At 35.9% G+C, this 23,099-nt stretch overlaps 1 protein-coding gene and 2 long non-coding RNA genes across 10 annotated transcripts in view; 1 reads left to right on the plus strand and 2 right to left on the minus strand.

Annotated features, from left to right (window-relative positions):
- Positions 1–23,099, minus strand: part of Ptp99A (Protein tyrosine phosphatase 99A) — a 272,777-nt gene that overhangs the window by 36,533 nt on the left and 213,145 nt on the right. The gene's annotated exons all lie outside the window — the stretch shown is intronic.
- LOC137238117 (uncharacterized) lies at positions 13,732–14,295 on the plus strand. Its single transcript, XR_010949112.1, has 2 exons — positions 13,732–14,025; positions 14,080–14,295. It is a non-coding gene; the product is annotated as an uncharacterized lncRNA (long non-coding RNA).
- Positions 20,083–22,945, minus strand: LOC137238118 (uncharacterized). Its single transcript, XR_010949113.1, has 2 exons — positions 22,886–22,945; positions 20,083–20,313 (listed from the first exon to the last, which is right to left on the minus strand). It is a non-coding gene; the product is annotated as an uncharacterized lncRNA (long non-coding RNA).

Raw genomic sequence — 23,099 nt, forward strand, 5'->3', positions numbered from 1 at the left:
TATTTAGTTCTCCAACATGACAACACAAGTCAATGGTCACAAAGTCGAACGTTGAAGGTGAAAGGGGATTCAAGGGGTTGATAAACGCAGCACAAAGCTTTATAGATTAACAGCTTCCCCAACCCAATTTGCAAACTCACCTACGCGAGGGGAATCCTGCTACAGATATGAATATATAAAACACATATTGAGCAGGCGAGGCTTTGACAACCCCAAGTTCCTCGTGAAATTAGTGGAGGGGGGGGGAGGGGGGCAGTAATCAATGAACATAACCCAAGTAGGTACTTAAATTTGGCGAGAAGCACTTTGCGTAACGAATGCGTACAACTTTGTTCTTTCTTTTTTATGTTTCCTATAACCTAAGTGAAAAGGACACAGGAGAAGGCATTAAGTCGAAGCCGACTTCCCCCAAAACATAACCACAATCATTCAAATATCTAGGCATTTAGATTTACACAACCAGTCAGAGGATGTTAAACTGCATAAATAGGCTACTAACTTATGTTCTGCGAACAGTAGTATTAGACAAATGAGTTCTTCTTTGGGAAGGCGAAAGGTGTATCAAGAACAGAAAAAAAGTTTCCCGTCAGCAAATATCTAAGGAACTCCAGCACTAGTCCACAACAATTTCGTTGATACTCAGCGTCAAGAAAGACCGTCAATCCGGTAGCTGCTAGTATGTGATAGATTGCACTTACGTATTACGAAATCAATTTTTCATTAGCTTATCAACAAGATTCTGGCTCATAAAGTCTAACCTTTATGTCCGAGCTTTGAGCCACAAGATCGTGAGGGAATATAGATTTTAGGGTCATGCAAGTTCACCTAACAAAAGTTTATTAAATTTTTGTAGGGCTACAACACAAGGACTCTCACTAAGAAAACTGTAGCGATATTGAAACGAAATGTTCAGGACAAGTCTGATATAAACCTTAAATAAATTAGACAGCGATCTAAGATATTTTTTTCTTGACCTTGTGAAAGTTGAATCACTAACGGTATATTGATCAGAAGTTCGTACTCTTTAATGTTTTAGTAGCGATAAAGACACTTCCGAAGGTTTTGGAGACTGTTGTTGGTGATGATAGTAAATTGGAGCATATATGTATACATGCTACGCTCCCTACCTACCCACTTAAGTTCGTAGTTTATCTATCTGGTGTGCCATTTGGTGAAACCACTTCAAACCTTCTGGCGGTAGACTGTTGTGACCAATTCCAAGCTAGATCTCTTTCATTGCTGATCATTTGCGTTTCAAGACGATTTGCTCAGTGGGAGTCCTGAAGAGTGCCTGAACATTATTTCTTATGCAACTCTGGGGGGATCCACAGTTAGAATGAGATTCAAGGGATTAATGAACATAACATATATGTAAGTTCAATCTATCGTTTCACAACTTTTATAATACAATTGTCGCCCTCATCTAGTCGGGAAGCATCCTGTTATAAGAATTTGTTATATTTATCAGTCTACTCTCTGTCGAGCACAAGTTCCTTGTGGTAGGAGGGCGAAAGATACGTAAGAAGGTTAAAAGTAAGAAGAGAAAGCGCGTTGTGTTTCCGTGGTAAATTAAGACCGCATTCTCTACCAATCAGCTTACCTAGTTTCTGTTAACCCCAAAACGGTACCTGTAAGGCCAATCAATTTTTCGCTAAGAAGCTTTTCGTTTCAGAAGTACACTTGGAGTGTTTTATGTTATTTTTTCCAGTGATGGAATCCACGACTTCAAGTATGGTAGCGTGCGCACCTCGCCAGAGAGTAGACTGGGAAATATAACAAATTCTTGTAACAGGATGCTTCCCGACTAGATGAGGGCGACAATTGTGTTGTAAAAGTTGTGAAACGATAGATTGAACTTACGTATATGTTATGTTCATTAATCCCTTGAATCTCATTCTAACTGTGCATCTCCCCAGAGTTGCAGAAGAAATAATGTTCAGGCACTCTTCAGGACTCCCACTGAGTAAATAGTCTCGCGTTATGCATCACCATACCGCAAGTAGCCAGCGAAATTTCGACTTTCATGCTACTCCATCTTCAATTTGATTTGCAGCATCTTTCTCTTTTGGCCAGGGACACCAAAATAGTTCAAGACAATTAAGAGCGACGCCAGTCATATGCGCTCTATCCATTTAAATATTGTTGAATTCAAATTGAATTATTGCTTAATATACTGGGTAAATCTTGAACACCTTCACTGTGAGATCTCTAGATTGATCAGTCAATATGCGGATTCTATTGAGTTCTAAACATAATACCAAGTGTTAATATATTACGCATTCAACGCTAGAGAAGATATTGTGAAAAGAATTCAAACAATTCCAATCAGAGAAATCAGTTGCAGGGACTCTAGCTAATCCTTTCAATGTCTAGAGAATTTCTGCTGACTAAAGCTGCCGCGAAAATTATTCGTTTGAAAGAAGTCGGTGTACTAATATTAATGGTAACTATTAACGGTTACAAGTAGTTCTCCATAAGATCGCCATGCTTAGCATAACTCGCCATGCTTAGCATAACTCTTATATATCTTACCCTATTGCCTAAGCTAAAAGTCTTGCTTACTACTTGTAGGTTGGGGGCAAATTCAAAGGATTTAGATCCCCTTTCTCTTATATTCACATAAAGCACAGAAAACTGACCAGTTGAAATAAATTGTATGCATACAGGATGAATGCATGCTAAATGCATGAAAAAGTACGTAAGATTCATGTTTTTGAGTTCTAAACATATTTATTTATACAAAAAGTATGCGCGCTGTACTAGTGAAAGAGTATGAACAATTTATTGCTACCCGAGTGAAGAAAGTTTTATGCATGCATGAAATATGCATGCTGTATCAATGATCATAGGTTTGTAAAAATACACTTTTCTTAATTTTGTCTGCCCGTATATAATTTGCGGACTCTTTGATTTTTCTTTATTGTCTTTAAAAATTTATTTGTGTTTACAAAATGTATGTACATATGTACTTGAAAAAAAATTTTTTTTCGTAAAGAACTCCTGGACATTAATAACTGATTGGAGGTTGGGCAACTTGGAGCAATAAACTTGACATATATGGAGTACTAATTACGACTGCCCATCGTTTGGCTCAGAATGCTTTACCGCCGTTGAACTGCTGTGAAGCCAATTTTCAGAACAGTGGGGTTTTAAATGAATAGTTGGGGTTCATATAATCCAAGTAAATGGCTTCAAGTTGCCCCATCTTCCATCACATCAATGTTATTGTTTTTGTTATTTTATACATACATATGTACAAAAAATTTCTATTGCCATGTTTCTTAAGTGCTTTTGTATGCATTCGGCATTAATACAACCATATGTATTAGACTGGGTCGATCCATTAACCGATATAGCGCCATCGATTTTTCGATAGGATTTGCACTCAGGAAAAAAAGTTCCACTGTTATCGCCAACGTTTTGACAAAAAAAAAAAACATTTTTGGCGCGATATCGGTTAACTTTCGTCCATACAAATCGACCCGACCAAATATGCATACAGAATTAGTGTAAAGAGAGTATTAGAGTATGCATGCTCTTTGAGAAACTACACGTGTTAATAAGAAATAAACGTGCAATGATACTGGCACGCATACATAGGTCCAATTCATGACTCAACTATCGATGTTTTATGCAAACATTTACAACTGGGGGGTGAGTATCCTAACCAAGTTGATTCCCAAAGCTAAAGAGCTTATTATAACTAAAAGCCAAATAAAGGAGGCATTTTATAATTGCTTGCAAATCGATTAATATTTATTAAAAAAAGTACTCATGTGTTTACATATATATTTGTAATTAAAATTTCCGTGGTCACATATCCTGTTGAGTTCCCCTGATTTTGAAGATATCGATTGCTGTTACTCTACCCACTTCGCTGACAGGTTTGTCTACAGGCTGCTAAGTTGCAGAAACGATTCGAATTGCCAGCACAACCACGATATTGATAACGCACGCACTGTCGTCCATTGAAACCCCACCTTGCGCCAGCTTGGCAGCCTCTACCGCTATTACCCCTAACAATGGGGCTTTGGCAATTAGGACGTCCTGGAAGAAGATATTAAAAAAATATATATATAACGAGTTTCATGAGGATCGATTAGTAGTTACTTACTTGGTGTATTTGGACATTGAGCTTGTGCCTGATCCAGGAAGAAGCATACAACCACGATGAAAAAGAGGGCAACGAATTTCATGTTGAAGGATTTAAAAAATTTAGCCGAAGTAGTTTGTGAGTTGATATTGAGTTGTAGAAGCTTGGGCTGTGAATAATAATTTAGTTTAAATTAAAGGGTTTTATATGAAACTTTTAAGATTTGCAAATCCCTGAAATTCCTTGTTTTCATAATTTTACATTGTTGTGAGTTTTTAAGCGCTTTTGTAACGTAAACAAATGAATTGAAACAATTGCATTGTAAAGTTCTGCATCTGCTTTGAACAGTTAGCATGTGTGACCTAGCTTAAATTTTTTTGTGACCGAATTAAAAGCCGTATATGACAATTGAGCAATAATAACAACTCATTTATATAATTGAATAATGGCCTATAGGGCTACAGCGCATCTTGGCGCTCGATCGATGAGCTATCTCCCTGATCTCTCCAGTTTCTTCGCCTCGCGAAACCTGATATTGTCACCGACCAAATTATCGGCGACTTTATTTACAACATGGACGCGCTAAATGCCGATCACATTGAACATTCACGGCGATGGCACCACACTACCGACTGTCTTACACCCTAAACATTTGAGTGTGACGTTCGATCAGGATCTACATTTTGGAGAGCATGCAATTGTACCGAAAATCCAGAGCCGTAATAAAATCCTCAAAACTTTTGCCGGCAGCACTTGGGGTAAAGATAAAGAAACAGTCATCACCACTTACAAAGCAATTGGCTGACCGATTGCATGCTACGCGTCCCCGATTTGGTCGCCAAGCCTAAAGGTTACTCACTGGAAGAAAACACAAGCCTGTCAAAATACTGCCCTCAGAACCGGTACGGGCTTAAGGGGTAATCTCTGTAAGCATTGTGAGGAAATATTGCACCTGAGAACACAGCCGTATGAAGCAAAAAAGCACAAGCAGGTTGTCAGTAATATCCACAAACAGGCGTCGGACCTCTATGTTAGGAATTGCCCGCAAATCCGATACTCAACGAAAAATACCCAGAACTAGCAGAGGAGGAACGCACACTCCCTAGGGAAACGCGCGTCACTCTAGCCCAACTTCGATCTGGGTACTGTAAAAGGTTAAACTCTTACCTATCCAGAATCAACCCCAACATACAAAATGTATGTCCTGCTTGCAATGTGTCCCCATATGACACCAACCACCTCTTTAATTGTATTGTGGAGCAAACGCCAGACTCCCGTTAGAGGACATTGATAACAATATGTGATTGGTCACACCTATTGAATGGGGCGAAGCTCTGCTACAATTTGTATGCATATTATCCTTTCATTTTTCGGTGTATTTATGTCCGCAAGTATATACATTAGGGCGGGTCGATTTAAAAATCGCTCATTGCTCTGTGAAAATCGTATTCTAGGGATCAAAATAAGAAAATTTGCCGAAGAAACCATACTTCTAAAACGAATTCTGGTGTCCCCCAATTTGGGTCGAACTTTTGGGTAGGGTCAAATTTTGAAAAATCCCACTTTGACCCATTTAGAGTGCTCCAATCGAGTCCAAATGTATGACCGACCCCCACTAACTTTGGAGGCCCGATCCACCGAAGCCAGTGGCACACGCCCTGGAACCCCCTGGGGGTTCACCATACAAACATTTCAAATTATTTTATTGCAAATTTTTTTATTTGGTTACACGTAATAATAAAATGTTACGTATACGCAGTGGTGCACCTCTTTTCAGTTGGTATGGATATGTTTGTGCTGATTTTTTCATGTAAAGTGCAAAACCGGTGATTTTTTGAAATGGTTGGTAGGGGGGGGGGGGGGTGGTTCCATCCATAATGTTTGTCCAGGGGGGTTCCAGGGGGTGTGCCACTGGTATCGGTGGGTCGGGCCTCCAAAGTTAGTGGGGGTCGGTCATACATTTGGACTCGATTGGAGCACTCTAAATGGGTCAAAGTGGGATTTTTCAAAATTTGCCCCTACCCAAAAGTTCGAGCCAAATTAGGGGACACCAGAATTCGTTTTAGGGGTATGGTTCCTTCGGCAAAGTTTCTTATTATGATCCCTAGAATATGATTTTCTTAGAGCAATGGGCGATTTTTTTGCACAAATCGACCCGGCCTAATATACATACATACATGCATTTAAACAAAACGATTTGAATGTAAATTTTGTTATACTAATTGTTGAAACGTTGAACACAGAAAGTCAGGCTCAAGCTATGCATTATTTAAATATTTTCAAAAAAAAAAAAAAAACAATTCATATCCGGCAGCAAACAAAATTTTGTCAGAGAAGATATATGAAACTAGTTTTTTACTACACGCCTTGCGACTCCAGCGCCCCCAACGACTATTATCGAATCGAAACGTTCCCAAGGAAAACTAGCGTAGTACGTCATTTGCGTAAATGACCAGCATATTTCAGATGTTTTAGTCTTTGACGTATTTTCCAGAGAAGTGAGGATTTATGGAAGACAAACGAAGTTTATATCGATTGTAACCATTGTACCCTCTTAAATTTTAATAATAACAAGTAAGGAAGGCTGAGTTCAGGTGTAACCGAACATTACATACTCAGCTGAGAGCTTTGGAGACAAAATAAGGGAAAATCACCATGTAGGAAAATGAACCTAGGGTAACCCTAGAATGTGTTTGTATGACATGGGTGTCAAATGGAAGGTATTAAAGAGTATTTCAAAAGGGAGTCGGCCATAGTTCTAAAGGTGGACCAGGGGTGACTCTAGAATGTGTTTGTACGATATGGGTATGAAATGAATGGTGTTAATGAGTATTTTAAAAGGGAGTGGGCCTTAGTTCTATATGTGGACGCTTTTTCCAGATATCGCCATATAGGTGGACCAGGGGTGACTCCATAATGTGTTTTTACGATATGGGTATAAAATTAAAGGTATTAATGAGGGTTTTAAAAGGAAGTGGCCCTTAGTTGTGTATGTGAACGCGTTTTCGAGATATCGACCAAATGTGGACCAGGGTGACCCAGAACATCATCTGTCGGGTACCGCTAATTTATTTATATATATCATACCAAGAACAGTATTACTGCAAAGATTCCAAGGGCTTTTGATTGCGCCCTGCAGAACTTTTTCATTTTTTTCTACTTAATATGGTAGGTGTCACACCCATTTTACACAGTTTTTTCTAAAGTTATTTTTTGCGTCAATAAACCAATCAAATTACCATGTTTCATCCCTTTCTTCATATTTGGTATAGAATTATGGCATTTTTTTCATTTTTCGTAATTTTCGATTTCGAAAAAGTGGGCGCGGTTATAGTCGGATTTCGGCCATTTTTTGTACCAAGATAAAGTCAGTTCAGATAAGTACGCGACCTAAGTTTAGTAAAGATATATCGATTTTTGCTCAAGTTATCGTTTTAACGGCCGAGCGGAAGGACAGACGTTCGACTGTGTAAAAAAACTGGGCGTGGCTTCAACTGATTTCGTCCATTTTCACAGAAAACAGTTAACGTCATAGAGTCTATGCCTCTACCAAATTTCAGAATGATTGGTAAATTTTTGTTCGACTTATGGCATTAAAAGTATTCTAGACAAACTAAATGAAAAAGGGTGGAACCACGCCACCGTAACGTTCCTGCCAAATTTCATCATGATATCTTCAATGACTGCCAAACTACAGCTTGCAAAACTTTTAAATTACCTTCTTTTAAAAGTGGGCGGTGCCACGCCCTTGTCCAAAATTTTACTAACTTTCTATTCTGCGTCATAAGGTTAACCCACCTACCAAGTTTCATCGCTTTATCTGTCTTTGACAATGAATTATCGAATTTTTTCGGTTTTTAGAAATTTTCGATATCGAAAAAGTGGGCGTGGTTATAGTCCGATATCGTTCATTTTAAATAGCGATCTGAGATGAGTGCCCAGGAACCTATATACCAAATTTCATGAAGATACCTCAAAATTTACTCAAGTTATCGTGTTAACGGACAGACGGACGGACGGACGGACATGGCTCAATCAAATTTTTTTTCGATACTGATGATTTTGATATATGGAATTCTATATCTATCTCGATTCCTTTATACCTGTGCAACCAACCCTTATCCAATCAAAGTTAATATACTCTGTGAGCTCTGCTCATCTGAGTATAAAAAGTGAGTAGTTGTCAGGTATATGCATATGAAACCGGTATTTTTGTTAAAAAAAAACACATTTATTTCAAGAGAATGGTAACGAATATTTTATTCAAAGTAAGCGCCCTCGCTAGCAACATTCTAGGTTCCAAAACTCACCAAAGCGCACACTAGGGAAATCATAAGTAACTGGTAAACAAAGCAGTTCAGACAGCACTGAATTGAGTGCCCAGGGCAAAGAAAGGCCAAATTGTTTATACTCCCAGCAACGAGAGTATCCCACAATCTTACTAATCTGAGCAGAGATGATCTATGAGTTCTCACTGCGTACTTTACGGGACACTGTAGTCTACGATACTATGTGAGTAAGATAAACCTATCCCACACACAAATCTTTCGCTTTTGTGGGCTGGAGAATGAAACTCCGGTTCACTTACTCTGCAAATGCATCGCGTAGACAAGACAGAGACCCTCCCATCTGGGCGGCGTGACTCTTCGTTTTTTTGTGATTAAATCTCTAAAAGCCTCCTCATATAGTAATATGCTGAAAGGTCATGCGCAATAGATCTACACAGAGGTCGTACAGTCACAATACTGTGGCAAATATTAGCAATTTCGAAACATCACTATACCGCTAGTAAATAAATGCTCAAGAACAGCAAAGCAAGCAGCCATACATACATATAAACAGCAAAGCTAAGAGCGAAGAGAAGATTTCACATAAATACATGTAGTCAGCAGCTAAGAGCGAAGAAGAAATAGAGAGAGTCACACATGACATTACTCATACATACACATGTATATGCCAAATTCAATTTGAGATGCAGGCACGAGATATAAATGAGCAACTATTCGAGACGGCTGTTCGCGAAAAGTCTAGACGCTATTAGAAATAGACGAGTGAGGCAGCTGAAAGCATAAAAGCAGCGCAAGCTGGGGAATAGTCCATCAAGTTGATTTTAATACGCTATAAGTGAAGTTAGCGAGTAGTTTAATTGTGAAGTACTGCTACCAAAGCAGTGTAAATAAAGAATCGTTTACTATTTATTATTTTGCATTAAAACAAAAGTGGTTCTCCATTGGAAAGCCAACCCTATTTTTTCCATTTTTAGAATTTTGACAACGTCTTCCCATTGAACTCGTTCAAAACCCTACCGCTTTTGCTATTGGGTTTTATTGCATACATAATCTGCATAATATTTACAAGTTAACATTTTTGCATCAAAAATCTGCTCATCGTTGCAAAGTATAAAATTTACTCTAACAAAAGCCCGAAAATGAAGCAATTCATTGTTTTTTTTTTTTGCAAATGTTAAAAAATATTTTTAGCAATCTAGGCACAAAAGGTGTGTCTGAATTTTTTTTTTTGGAGAATGTACTTCAGTTTCATTCGTTCTTATCAAAAAAATAGTTCTGTTTAAAATTGATAACACAAATATTTATTACTCAGCTATGAAAACTAAATGATCTCCTTTTTGTTCAAAACCCAATATCTTTGCCCAAAGTTGTTGTATCAAACTTTTAAAAGGAGAAAACCTTAAGCAGATATGAAAGTTATTAAATTTCTTTAGAGTTTATAAACAAACCAGTTTCAAATTTGTGGAATTAAAAATAAAAATCCAAATTTTTAATTCACTTCTTATTATTGATTGTTCTCATCAAATCAGCTTCAAACTGACTCGGTCTTAAAATTTTAATTAAGAATTTTTCAAACTTTAACTTACTACTTTTACAACCATTTTAACAATCATAGAGCTATCTGGAAAGGCGTTATAAAATATTACACTTCTTTGTTCTTTAAATTTTTTCTATTAGATATATTAGAAATTTTGAAAATAATTATGTAATAAAATCGATAAAATGTTACCTACACCGAAAAGTGTATGGATTTAACACTGAATATGTCCAGATTTTTTGTAAGAACTTGTTTTCTATGCCGAAGCTATAAAAAAAATGCATAATCCACAAAATTTTATAATTGTTCCAATCCCGTACATTCTGAAAGCTTAATAGTGCACCAGAGCATATGAGTACCCTTTCTACCAACATCAGTTATGGGTAGTGATTGAACCATACGATAACACTCCCCAAAGCCTTCGGGAAGCAACCTTATCGCTACAACAACAACAACAACAGTACTGAGCGAGTAGTATCGATACTTTTCTAAAAAAAAATTGGAGTATTTTGTACTTGACGGTTTCTACCAAATACTGAGTAAAGTATTGATACTTTACCTCAATACTTTACTAACTGTCGATTTTCTACAAGTTTAGTTTCAACAATTTACAGTCCATTAATACCATAACTTGAGCAAAAATTGCGATGTCTTCAACAAAACTGGTACAAGACAATAACCACAAATGTGGGAATAAAAAATGTTCGATAACTGCATGAAAAACTAAAAAAATGTCTTTATTAACGCAAATGCGACTTTTATTGGTAAACAGAGAGAAAGACAGATTAAGGCCTCCATATTGCGAATTATCCAGTCCTGATCTCTTCGTTCGTTCGATAAGGTTGAGAAAAGATATCTTCTGTCTGTTTCTATGTAAAATAGCTTCTGAATTTTTAATATATCTCTATGAAATTTGGTAAGGGCATACTACATAGGGTTCCATTAAAAATTTCGAAAGAATTTCAATCCGTTTTTATTTATGAACGGTCGGTAGTAAAAAGAAGATTTATATTAAGCGTGAGTAAAAGCGCTTTTTATGTAAACATATAAATTAAAGTGCGGTAAACGAAAAAAAGACAGAAAAAAATTCGACATATCGATTCACACAACAAGTGGTCTCGGAATAATACTGAAGTTGTACCAAAATTACACCTAAAATAGTCCCTAATCGAATATGAAATCGTTCCGAGTTGGTCCTGGGGTAGTCTCGAAATGATTTCGAAAATAATGCAGAAGTGATTCTGACACTGCTCCGAAATTGCACCGAAAGAGTTTCGAAATGATCCTCAAAACCAGGCATGCTTAACCAACGAAACGATATCATTTCGTTACGATAATCAACGTTAATAAACGAAACGAAGTCATTTCGTTTCGTTTATTAACGTTAAGATCGTCAAATTAACGAAATGATTTCGTTTCGTTTTCTGCCATATCAAAACGAAATCAAATCGTTTATGTTGATTATTAATTTCAAACTATGCTGGCAAAGCTGATTGATGGCGGAGTCATTAAAGGTGAAAGCATTATCCAAGCTGATTGCAACTTTTCTCATGAATTTTGACAGTACGAACATTTCTCAGAGTATTTTTGACATTACCACCAACGAATTACACAAACAAATTACATAGAGTTTGTGTGTGTATGTGCGCTCGTTGTTGCCACCTTACGGCTTCACCATGGCTATAGCATTGCCAGCACAATTCAAACATAAAGTATCACGTTTTCGTTAACGTGTTTAACGTTAACGAAAGCTTTTCGTTTCGGTTAAAAACGAGATACAATTTATCTTGATAATTTCTTTATCGATAATATTTCGAAGTGTTTCAACGGAAACGGCGGAAATTTTTTGATAAACGATTAGCTTAACGTTAAAGTGCATCCCTGCTCAAAACATACCCGAAATAGCCGCTGTATGGCCCAAAAATGTGTTCGTAATCGCCAATCTCAGTTTTTTCGTTTGGTCAACAAAGAATGCAATGAATGTCACGATGTGTCCATCCTTAAATGAATGATTTGGTATGCCGTTTTCTTATGGAAAAAACGATGAGTTCCCGTTTTATTGTATGAATGAAGAAAAATTAAAAAAAAAACCATAAGCCCGGATTTTAATGCCTTCTTTTACCACACTTTTACGGCTATGTTTATAAGTTTCTGAATTTCTATTCTTGACTGTTCATATGGAACCCATTCAGAAATGGAATGTTTAACTTTTTATCTAACTTCGATTTAGTTTCCATATTTCTCCCATTATAATCTCATTTCAAAGCACTATGAAGCTTTTAAATTTCGTACCAAATTTTTCTCATATCACTTAAGAATTCTCGGTTTTTTGACTTAAATTTTGAAAAAAGTGTTTGAAAACTTTTTGAAACAAAATTCAAAATAAAAGTTTGTCCAGTTTCAAACTCATTTTAGCTTTTTACAAAAGCGTTAAGAGCTAGGAGATAAATACTGAAATTAAGACATAATATACAAAACGGTTCAAACGTGACTAATTTGGGTGGTTTATTTTTCTCTTAATTTATTTCTTCCAACTTAACTAAGGCATAGTGTATCTCTCATTGCGTATGCGAGAGAGCAATCACTTAAAATTTGTGGATACCCATCAACTAAATGCTTCATAATTTAAGGCTCTCAATACAACCCGTTTTAAGGGATGTGCCAACCTTTTCAGATGAGGGGTGTCACAACCAGATACATAAATTTGTATGTTGCTAAGAGATAATTTAAAATTTTTTGGGATTTCCAAAGAACTATTTTTTGATTTATGATGTGAGAAATTGAGGCAGTTTTTCGCATTTCTGTGGGTTATTTAACCGAGACTATCTGGTATCACTGCTTGGTGGCTGAGATAGATTGGAAATCTACCCAGGCTTTCATATTTGGAAATAGAAAATATAAATAATTTCTCCACGGCCACCGTGGTGTGATGGTAGCGTGCTCCGCCTACCACACTGTATGCCCTGGGTTCACACCCCGGGCAAAGCAACATCAAAATTTTAGAAATTAGGTTATTCAATTAGAAGAACATTTTTCTAAGCGGGGTCGCCCCTGGGCAGTGTTTGGCAAGCGCTCCGAGTGTATTTATGCCATGAAAAGCTCTCAGTGAAAACTCATCTGCGTTGCAGATGCCGTTCGAAGTCGGCATAAAACATATAGGTGCTGTTCGGCCAATTTGTAAGGAAAATCAAGAGGAGCACGACGCAAATTGGAAGAGAAGCTCGGCCTTAGATCTCTTCGGAGGTTATCACGCCTTACATTTATTTTTTTTTAATAATTTCTCAAATTTTTATTCTTAGGCTCCAAATGCCAAAAAGGTTAAAAATATTAGAATTTCAGTTGCGTTAGCCTTGGTTGTAAAAAAAGGATGTTCATATATATGTATATAGATCATATTATGTATGCATTTGAAGTTATGAATCACCCCTATTCTGCATTTCGATTACGTTCCCGTTCTACGCTCCGCTTTAATCGAAGTTTGGTATTCTGCATTACGACGGAATCGTAAAGAGAAGAGGAAGAGCAAATGATTTTTCGAAATCAGCTGTTGGTACGGAATGTGTGAACATTGGAACAAAATAAATTAAAGAAAATTTGTAAAAAACACTGAAAAACGTTTATATATAATTATCCAAGCCATTTTGTATAAAAAAAAGCAATAGAATACTTTGCCGCAGTGTTATATTTTTTTGAGTGAATTGTTTTCATAATTATAAGTGTGTTTTTGTCGTTCTTTTGGCCAATTCCCTGCCGTGGCCACCAAGTTTTGTTAAAACGGATTCCTGCACGAATACAGTTGACATTTTCTGAATTTTAATGATGCTAATTTCATTGCACTGCCCTAAAATACTTTATAAAGGTTTATTTATTCTTTCCGCAAGGATTGTTTACGTTTTCGCTTCACCTTCCTCTACGCCGGCAGCTTGCTTTGGCATATAATTGGACCCCCCGAACAGACACAAATTATAGCTGTCTATTACAATGGAATCAATAGCCACGGCTTTATTTATGGAGTTGGAAAGTAACACATACGAAAATTGCCAGGCGAGAATGGAAAGGCAAATATTGCGAGATTTGTGTAATCCATTTGAGATGAGTGACGAATTGTAAGAAATTGAACTTAAAAGTGGTAAAGTTTAAGGACTTATTTTCTTATTTAGGTTCAAAAAAAACTTTCGACTTAACAAGGATGCTTTGAAGTATGTGTTAGATACTTTTGCGGGGCAAATACGTCCAAGGACTTCGACATCGACATGTTGTTTTTGACCTGGAAACATAAAAAACAATCATCATCAAGCCTTCTACGTTTCTTAACAAGTTTTACTTACATTTTTGTTAAAATTCTGTTATAAATTAATAAAAAAATAAAAATAAAATATTTTTCCGCCAACTAATTTGCAACTTAGAAAAACGGAACTACGATCGAAATGCAGAATACAAAAAATCGAACGATTCGAAGTTGGATCGAAAGAGATTGGAACACAGAATACCAAAATTGCCAAATCGAAAAAATTCCAATCCAAGTCGAAATGCAGAATAGGGCTGAATATTTTTGGATATGCCCCGTTGTATTTGAACGAATGCACACAAATGAGCGTAAAAATTCATTTCCACACACACTGATCTGCACATCAGTTTGCAAAGTTGTAATTTAGCATGAAAATCGCTTTCATTTATATCCCATCTCCTCCACCGCCCAAAACTGCACATTATATCATCTAAGTATGCAGACAAGTGTGTACACCAAAAAATGTACCTGGCAAACTAGGGATGTTCTTTTGAGAGCTATTAAGAAAGTAGCATTTCGAAATACTCACTGTCTAAGGGTAACAGGCTCCTTTGAAAGTTGTGACTTTACAGAAAATTTTGATTTTGCCAACGTTTCAAATTTTAATAAAATTTTCAAGTTATCCAAAACTAGACCTACATATGTTGGTAAAATTTACATGCATTTATTGTGGTCAAAAAATGATGGTCAGAAAAAATTGTGTTTCATATCATTGAATTTTATTTGCAGGTATCCCGCCATATTGAAGAGCTGTCCTAATGTTAACACTTGTTTGTTTTTTTATATGTTTCCAATTTCACGGAATATACCTTTTATTCATAACTATTTATGTATGCATATTAATTTTTCCCATTATTGTGTGCTTATAGAATATTTATGAACACATGTGCATATGAGCACATAGCCAGATATTTGTAAGGTAAAGTTATTTTAGACTAACTATACTATCTTTACGTTAAACATTAGACTGCATCGGTCTTTATATGGAATAAGACTTAAACATATTACTCCGCCTCTAAATTTGAAGCTTGTGTTGAAAGGGTTTTGGTTCAATATTTTTATAGTTTTTTTTTTATCTCCTTTGAAGTGACTTAAACTACGAATATTTTCCTTTCGTTTGTTTCATTAGCCATTGAGTGTGCTTGTAATTCACAACTTGTTAGTGAAATATTCTAAAGACATATTTTACATTTTTTATTTATAAGGGGAGATTTTCTGAACAATAACTTAGGGCCCCAATGAATACATACAAAGGTGTAACAGGTGAATAGCGACCTCTGTGCTTCTACAAGAAGAAACAAATAAAATAACAAGTAAAGGTGTCTAATAGCGTTTCCTTTTCTGAAGTAAATTGTTGCCTAAGTAAATGGTAAAGCCTTAATAGTGTTACTCCTATCCCAGAAAATTGTCAACATTTATAGTGCATACAAAGAACATTTCATCTCACTATATTCACTCATATCACAAATCACACAAGAAGATTGCGCATTGCGCATGTAAACATTAGATCATCTCTTTTTTATGGGCAATTCTTACGTAATTTTCCTCTTAGCTCTTGTTTTTTCTGTCATTCGCTCAAACAGTCAACTGTGACGTAGATGCGCAGAACGAAGCAATTTTGAACGCGTGAATGCGCAATCTGGTAGGTGATCTATGCACTCATATTAACAGAGTATATGTGGAACTCAAGAGCGAATTGAGAGTTTCACAGAGTTGCACTGCCACACCACCATTTTATACAGGGTAAAAGTGTAACGCCTTTGCGTTGCGAGCAGGCAACAATTTTCACAAAAGAACGATTTACACCGTAAAGGCCTTGCCTGTTTTTTAGAATAGAACAACAACCATTGCGCGGCGTACAAAAAGTGTAACACTATAGCCAGAAAAGAAAACGCTATAAGTTCGGGTGTAACCGAACATTATATACTCAGCGTGAGCTTCAATTGCACATTTCATTTCAGATAAATTACTTTTCTACATAACACGTGGCGCCGCCCGTTTAAAAAAAAAGGCCTCCCCATTTCCTCTTACAATAAAACTTGATAAGTGAAATATCATTGATTCGAAACTATTTTTGCTAAGTTATAGCTTATTATTCTAGTCTACGACCCTTTTAAACTTGTTTTATATCTAAGTTGCCGTGGTCTTTAACCGATCCCGCCCATTTTTACTAGAAATATTTTCTACTATAGGGAAAATCTGTGTACCCACCCGTTAATTTTTCTTCGAGCTATGGCTCCCGAAACATAGAAAATTGCTTAGTCATAAAAGGGGCGGCGCCACGCCCATTTTGTAAATATTAAGTTTTTCCTATTTATTGTTATAAATGCACTTGGGAAATGAAATACCATTTTTGCAAAGATATAGCTTATTTGATTCGTCCGCGACCCTTTTCAAAATCTTTTATATAAAAGTGGGCGTGGTCCTTAACCGGTTTCGTTAATTTTTCTTCAAAGCATCCCTTATAGCAAAGGCAACCTATCTGCCGAATCTTGTTACGATAGGTTTAACGATTTTTGATTTATGATTAATAATATTTTTAAATTGGATTTTATCACAAGTAGGCGGTGCCACGCCCATTTAAAACATTTTTTTTTTAATTTTTATCAAGAGTCTCAAATCAGTCCACACGTCAAATTTCAACATTCTAGGTGTATTATTTACTAAATAATCATGTTTTTTATGTTTTCCAAAATGTTATATATATAAAAAGTGGGCGTGGTTATCATCCGATATCGCTCATTTTCAATAGCAATCTATTCTGATAAGCTCGTGTACCAAATTTGGTGAAGATATTTTAATATTTACTCAAGTTATCGTGTTAACGGACAGACGGACGGACGAACATGGCTCAATCAATTTTTTTTCGATACTGATGATTTTGATATATGGAAGTCTATATATCTGTCTCGATTCCTTTATACCTGTACAACCAACCGTTATCCAATCAAAGTTAATATGCTCTGTGTGCAAAGCACGCTGAGTATAAAAATATAAACTAACATACAATCCCCTAAAATAACAAATAATATAATTATAAAAAAAAAAGTATTCGCTCGCCGAACCAGCAAAACTTAGACAAACTTGGTTCCGAATTTTATAATTGATATGTCATTATTTTCGCCTTAAGAAGCTCTATATTTTTGTGCATTTTGAAATCAGTTTCAGATCATTAGTCGTGTTTTTAAGATTGGTGAAACAAAAACCATACTTAATGCGCTACAACTCTTTTGGTTGTCCAAACTGTATGAAAATGCCTGCAGATTTCAAAAGGATATGAGAAGAATCACTACAAGTAGAGCTTCTTAAAACCAAAATAGTAACATATCGATTGGATTTAAGAGCCTGAGGCCCTCCTATTACAAATCATAACGATTTACCCCAGCGGGTTAGGTGGCTTAGAATATACCCGCGGCTGGTATGCCTGTCGTAAGAGGCGACTAAAATACCAAATAGATTCAAGGGGTTGTGCAGCGCAACACTTTCAAGGGGTTGCCAGCGCAATATATATGTAGCTTTTTCAACCCAATTGTCAACCTCATCTACACGTGGCGCATCCTGTTTATTTAAAACCGGAGGCACTGGGACCCCAAGTTCTTTATGGATATAGGGGGTGGGAGGGCGATATGGCCAGAAGGCTTCATGTGGTCATACCAAATGGTTCCCGAGATGGTCGGACTATTACCTTAACGGTGCTTGTTACCGGATCCGCATCCGACAAAGGACCATCAACATCGATAACACTCACCAAGGCCTTCCGGGAGTGTCCTTATCGCTACAACAACAACAAAATTTACTTATTATTCGAAGAGTCGAAGTGAGAGTGGTAGTGGTAGACGGAATGGATTTGGGAGTAGGACGAATCAGAACAATGAGAAGATGAGGGAGAAGTGGAAGAAAAGTTTGAGTTTCACTTTATCCAAAATTGAATATATTAGAGAGTTAGGAGGGAGTGGAGAGGGAGTGGAAGTTGGAGTCAGAGTGGGCTGGGCTGTTGAAGAGATAAGTGACGTTTTAAAACGTCTGCCGGGTAGGCAGTAGGTAGTAACTTAAATAAATCATATCTCAACAGAGTGTAACAATGTAATGCTGAGACTGAAACATGACATCCCCATAGTTTGCGAAGTAAGATACCACAACTCATCTTGTCAAAAAGAGCTTTAACACAATTTAATCGATTTTAGAGCACTGATTAATTGAAAAAAAAAAAATGGGAAAACGTCGCCCTATAAGTTTTTAAAGCAGTTGTAGTAGTGATAGAACGATACAAGGTACTGAGAGGGTCGTAGCTATATTTTTCCAAAAAATACTCGAGTATCTCACACTCGATGCTTTTCCCAAGTACTGAGTACTGATACTTTACCGAGTACAGATGGTCCACATGTTTAAGATCAAAAAAGTTCAGTCCTTTAACACCATAGGTTAAACTTAAACCAACTTTTTTATAATTATGGTATGGGAGAATATTTCTGCATATGGTGGTAAAAGGAAAGTAGTTATGTGTTTATTGTCCAGAATCGCTAATTCCAACCAAATTATGAAAAGCTGCTAGCTCCATAAAATTTCAATTTATTTTAGCTTGTCACGCAATAGAGCTTTTTCGTTGTATTCGAAATCAGATTATATCCAAGCCCACTTTTGAAAATGGGAAAAAAGAACCATGCTTTAACAAACACTGATAATATGATGAAACGTGACGAATGGATAAAAATTTTGTAAAATGGGCATGGCGTCGCCCACATTGAGCACAAGAAAATTAGAAAAAAATTGTTCAATTTGGCGAAAATATGGCCCTTGGTATTATATATATATCTAATCAAAGCGGATAAGGACCGCGCATATTTACTTAAAAAAATCTTGAAGTCTTAACAAAATTTCCAATATACATATATATTCTACGTAACAATATTACTAGAGAGATTAGAGATATGGTAGTGCAAAATACAAAAGTTTAAAAAAAAGAAAGTCGTTCTAATCGCTTTCTTTTTAGTTAATTTCCCCACAAAACGTTTAATGTCATACCAAAAATTCTTGATACGATTTACCTACGAGGAGATTTAGACTGAGCTTCTCTTCCGATTATTCTCACAATTTGAGGTTAAAAGGCCTGGGAGAAATACACTCGGAGTGCTCGCGAAACCACTGCCGAGGGGCGACCCCGTTAACAATAGAAAAACTCTACCCTTACTATATTCAAAACATATGATAAATTAAAAAACAAAAGTTCCTTCACTTTTGGTAAACACTCCGAAGTACTCACTTCGATCGAGTATACTCGATACCTTTTACTGAGTATGAGTACTAGCATCGATACTTTTATCCGAGTACTTTATATGAGTACCGGTATCGATACTTTTTCTAAAAGTTCTATCACTAAGTTGTAGATGAAGGTTACACATTACCAAAACTATTCCCCACACTTCTAAGATATAAAAACAAAAACATGAATTTATAAATAACACGAAATACAAGTGAGAGAATGTAACCCGGCAATGGTCACAGTCAGTAACTTTTAAATTATTTCCACATGTTTTGCTATCATTTACCTTCTAAATTTCTACCACCTGACAACACGGGCAACGCACAGTGGCATTTTTGCATGATTTAGACGCGAAAAATTAATAGCTCACTGAAATATGAATATATTTCATTCAATCAAAGTGTATATGTTTGTATGCCTTATCTCCTTTAGTGAGGATACGCGAAGGGGGTGGGGGTGGGGGTAGGGGGTTGGAGGTTGGACAAACCCTACAAAAATATTTTTTACCACAAACGACAACTTTCTTATATCCTTATCTTGTTCTTTTGCTCACAATTGAACATACTTATATTTAAATTTCTTATCTTATTCGAACCATGAAGAAAACTTTCCAAGAAAATTAACTTTGGTGTAATTCACTTGAATTCATCTCATACAAAGTTTAATAAAAAAATTCGAACTTTACTGCAGCATTGATCATACAATTCCTCGTCTCTATTTACTACTTCTCTAAAACAGTACACACGTGGTCTAAAACGGCTTTATCCTTTTGTTTTTGGCCACGTTCTGCAACCCACACCTCATACAACTCCCTCTTTGTGATCGCCATTATATTAAAAGGGGGACCTACGGAGATGAAGAATTATTTGAGTTATATGCAATAATATTGAATTATTGTAGAAATTCAAAAATTATTGTTGTACAGCGTCATTCAAAATTTTGGCAGGTTCTTTTCACGGTTTTATATATTTTCAGCACAAAAAAAAAAATACGCATAAAAAAACTCATAATTTCGTAAAAAACACTCCCAAAACTTTTGAGTACTGGCAAAATAATATAATTACGTGTAGATTTTAAATAACCAAAAAATATTTTAGCTTTTGTTTCACCAAAAATTTTTATTTAATTTTAATCCACGCGTTATTTCACTTCTATAAATTGTACTATTTAGCGCGTCGTCAACAACTCACAGTTTGACAGCAGATTATTGAACAACAATAATTATAAGAAATGATAAATACCATTGTATACTGTGGATATTTTAAAAACAAACTGCATTCAAATTTCAAAAAACAAAAAAAAATTACATGAACATTTGTACTTTTTCGGGTCTAAACCAAGCAAAAATGCCACTGTGCACCGGTGCATATACATAACATACTGTTTTATTATTTGGTATATATACATACATACAAGTCTTAAAAAAGCTAATAAAAAAGTGTTAAAAAAGTCTTTCGATCACCGTGGTGTGGTGGTGACAAAGTTACAAATTTAGATAAAAAAAATTTCAATAAGAAAACAGTTTTTATAAGCGGATTGCCCTTCGGCAGTTATTTGGCAACACTCCCAGTGTATTTCTGCCATGAAAGGCTTATCAGTAAAAATTCATCTGCCTTGCAGATGCCGTTCGGAGTCGGCATAAAAAATGTCGGTCCCATCCTGCCAATTTGTTGGAAAGATAAGCTCGGCCCAAATCGCTTTCGTGGTTATCGCGCCTTGCATTTATTTGTTATAAAAAAAATCATTTCATATCGGTTGCCATCTTTTTCAAGTAGTGAAAACTCAAAACCCCAAGTCGTAGCAAATTTTCGGAGCCTTAATTATTTCCGAAGATACTTAAAACTTTGCGTGTGCTTGGATTACTTAAACAAAAAAAAAAAAAAAATTGTTGCGGCCCAAAACATATTGCTTATACTTGCGTTAAAAAATCCTGAGATATTGCGGGCACTCTAATATATGTACATGTGTGTGTAATTAACGCATTTTGTTGTTATATATTGATATATGCTATTACAACAAAAAGTCAGCATAGTTGCTTTTGTAATCTTTGCAAATGATAAAATTATAAGCAAATTATAAATACGAAAGTGTATAGAAATACGAGTTTTTATTTGTGACATACTAAAGGCTGGGTGCGAGTTCGCATAAATTTTAGGTAACTAAACTAATATTCTGCTGGAACTTTCCAGCACTGCAATAATTTAGGCAAAAAGCTGTCAGCGAGTTAAATTGACAACCTAAATTATTTTTTATGTTAGGAAATGATAGGAAAATTTTACATTTTTCCCGTTTGCAATATTTATGCATTCACAGAGGAGGGAGCACTACGATCCATGACAGGTAAATAACCTCTAGATAGAAAACAAGAAGGTTCAGCGGTTACGGGGAAGTTGGCCACATTTTTATCAGCTGGTGGAGAGGAACGTTGTAAGCATTATCACTCGGCATGTGAACTATATCTCACTAACACTCTAGGACCTAGAGTCTAGGTCCATATGGCTGGTCATTGTGAGAAGATTGTGATGCGCGCTTGATCCTCCTTTTGCAGCCTTCTAAATCCAGCATCCACCAGAAACTATTTGGAGACACCGCCAACAGCACCACACTATATTTGAAGCCCAGTCGCCACACCAACTAAAGCACCAGCCATCGTCCACTGAACAATACGGTACATGCCATGGTACATGCACAAGCGCATATCGACAAAAATAAATAAAAATTAAAGTCAATTTCTATTTTTTTGTTCAAGTTTGACGTTTCAATTTAGGTTGAAAAGTATGCTCAAAAAATTCTAAATTTTTTCTTTTGCACTGCCTTGACGACAGTTTCCAATGATTTAGGTTTTTTGTGTATTTAGGTAGCAATTTAGGCAAACTCGCACACAGCCTAAAGGGCCCATTACTGATACTTAGCATAAACTTGACTTGACTTGGCGTAAAGTTGACAACTTAGCCACGATTATACTCCACTTAGCGCATACAATCTGGCATCATAAGCAGCTGTTTTCCAGTTGTCATTTTATTGTGAAATATTTGCTATAAAAAGTGGTGCTTTTTAAACAAAATTAATTTTGAGTACTACAATTAATTTATGAGTGTAAAAATTAATAAATAAAATAATAATAAATGTCAATTTGTATGACAAAATGTCAAAATGAAATGCAAACAAACAAATGGCATCTCAAAATGAAAGCGTCACTTAGAACTTACATAAAAAATCAAAATTCAACAGACTTCTAAGTCAAGTTAAGTGTTGCTAAGTTTTGAGTAATCAGTAACATGCAATGTTCATTTCACAGAACTGCAAGTGACAGTTCCCAAGTCAAGTCAAGTCTATGCTAAGTATGAGTAATGGGCCCTTAAGTTCACAACAAAGGTTAACTACATATGAATGAGAATGATGAAATAGAAATTATTACCTAAGCCTGTTTTATCAATATTTCAAAATAAAATTATTACTACAGCTTGGAAAGAAACTTTGAGTGCTAAAAGATTATTTCGCTATTTATTGAAAAAAAAAAAAAAAAAAAATTATGCAAATTTTATAAATAACACTGACCAACTAATTTGTTAACTAAACCTTTGCAATTAGTATTATTCTACCAGCCGAAGAAGCTTTTAGCTTTATTCTAT

The sequence above is a fragment of the Eurosta solidaginis genome, chromosome 1, assembly GCF_040869045.1.
Source record: "Eurosta solidaginis isolate ZX-2024a chromosome 1, ASM4086904v1, whole genome shotgun sequence".
Taxonomy (NCBI): Eukaryota; Metazoa; Arthropoda; class Insecta; order Diptera; family Tephritidae; genus Eurosta; species Eurosta solidaginis.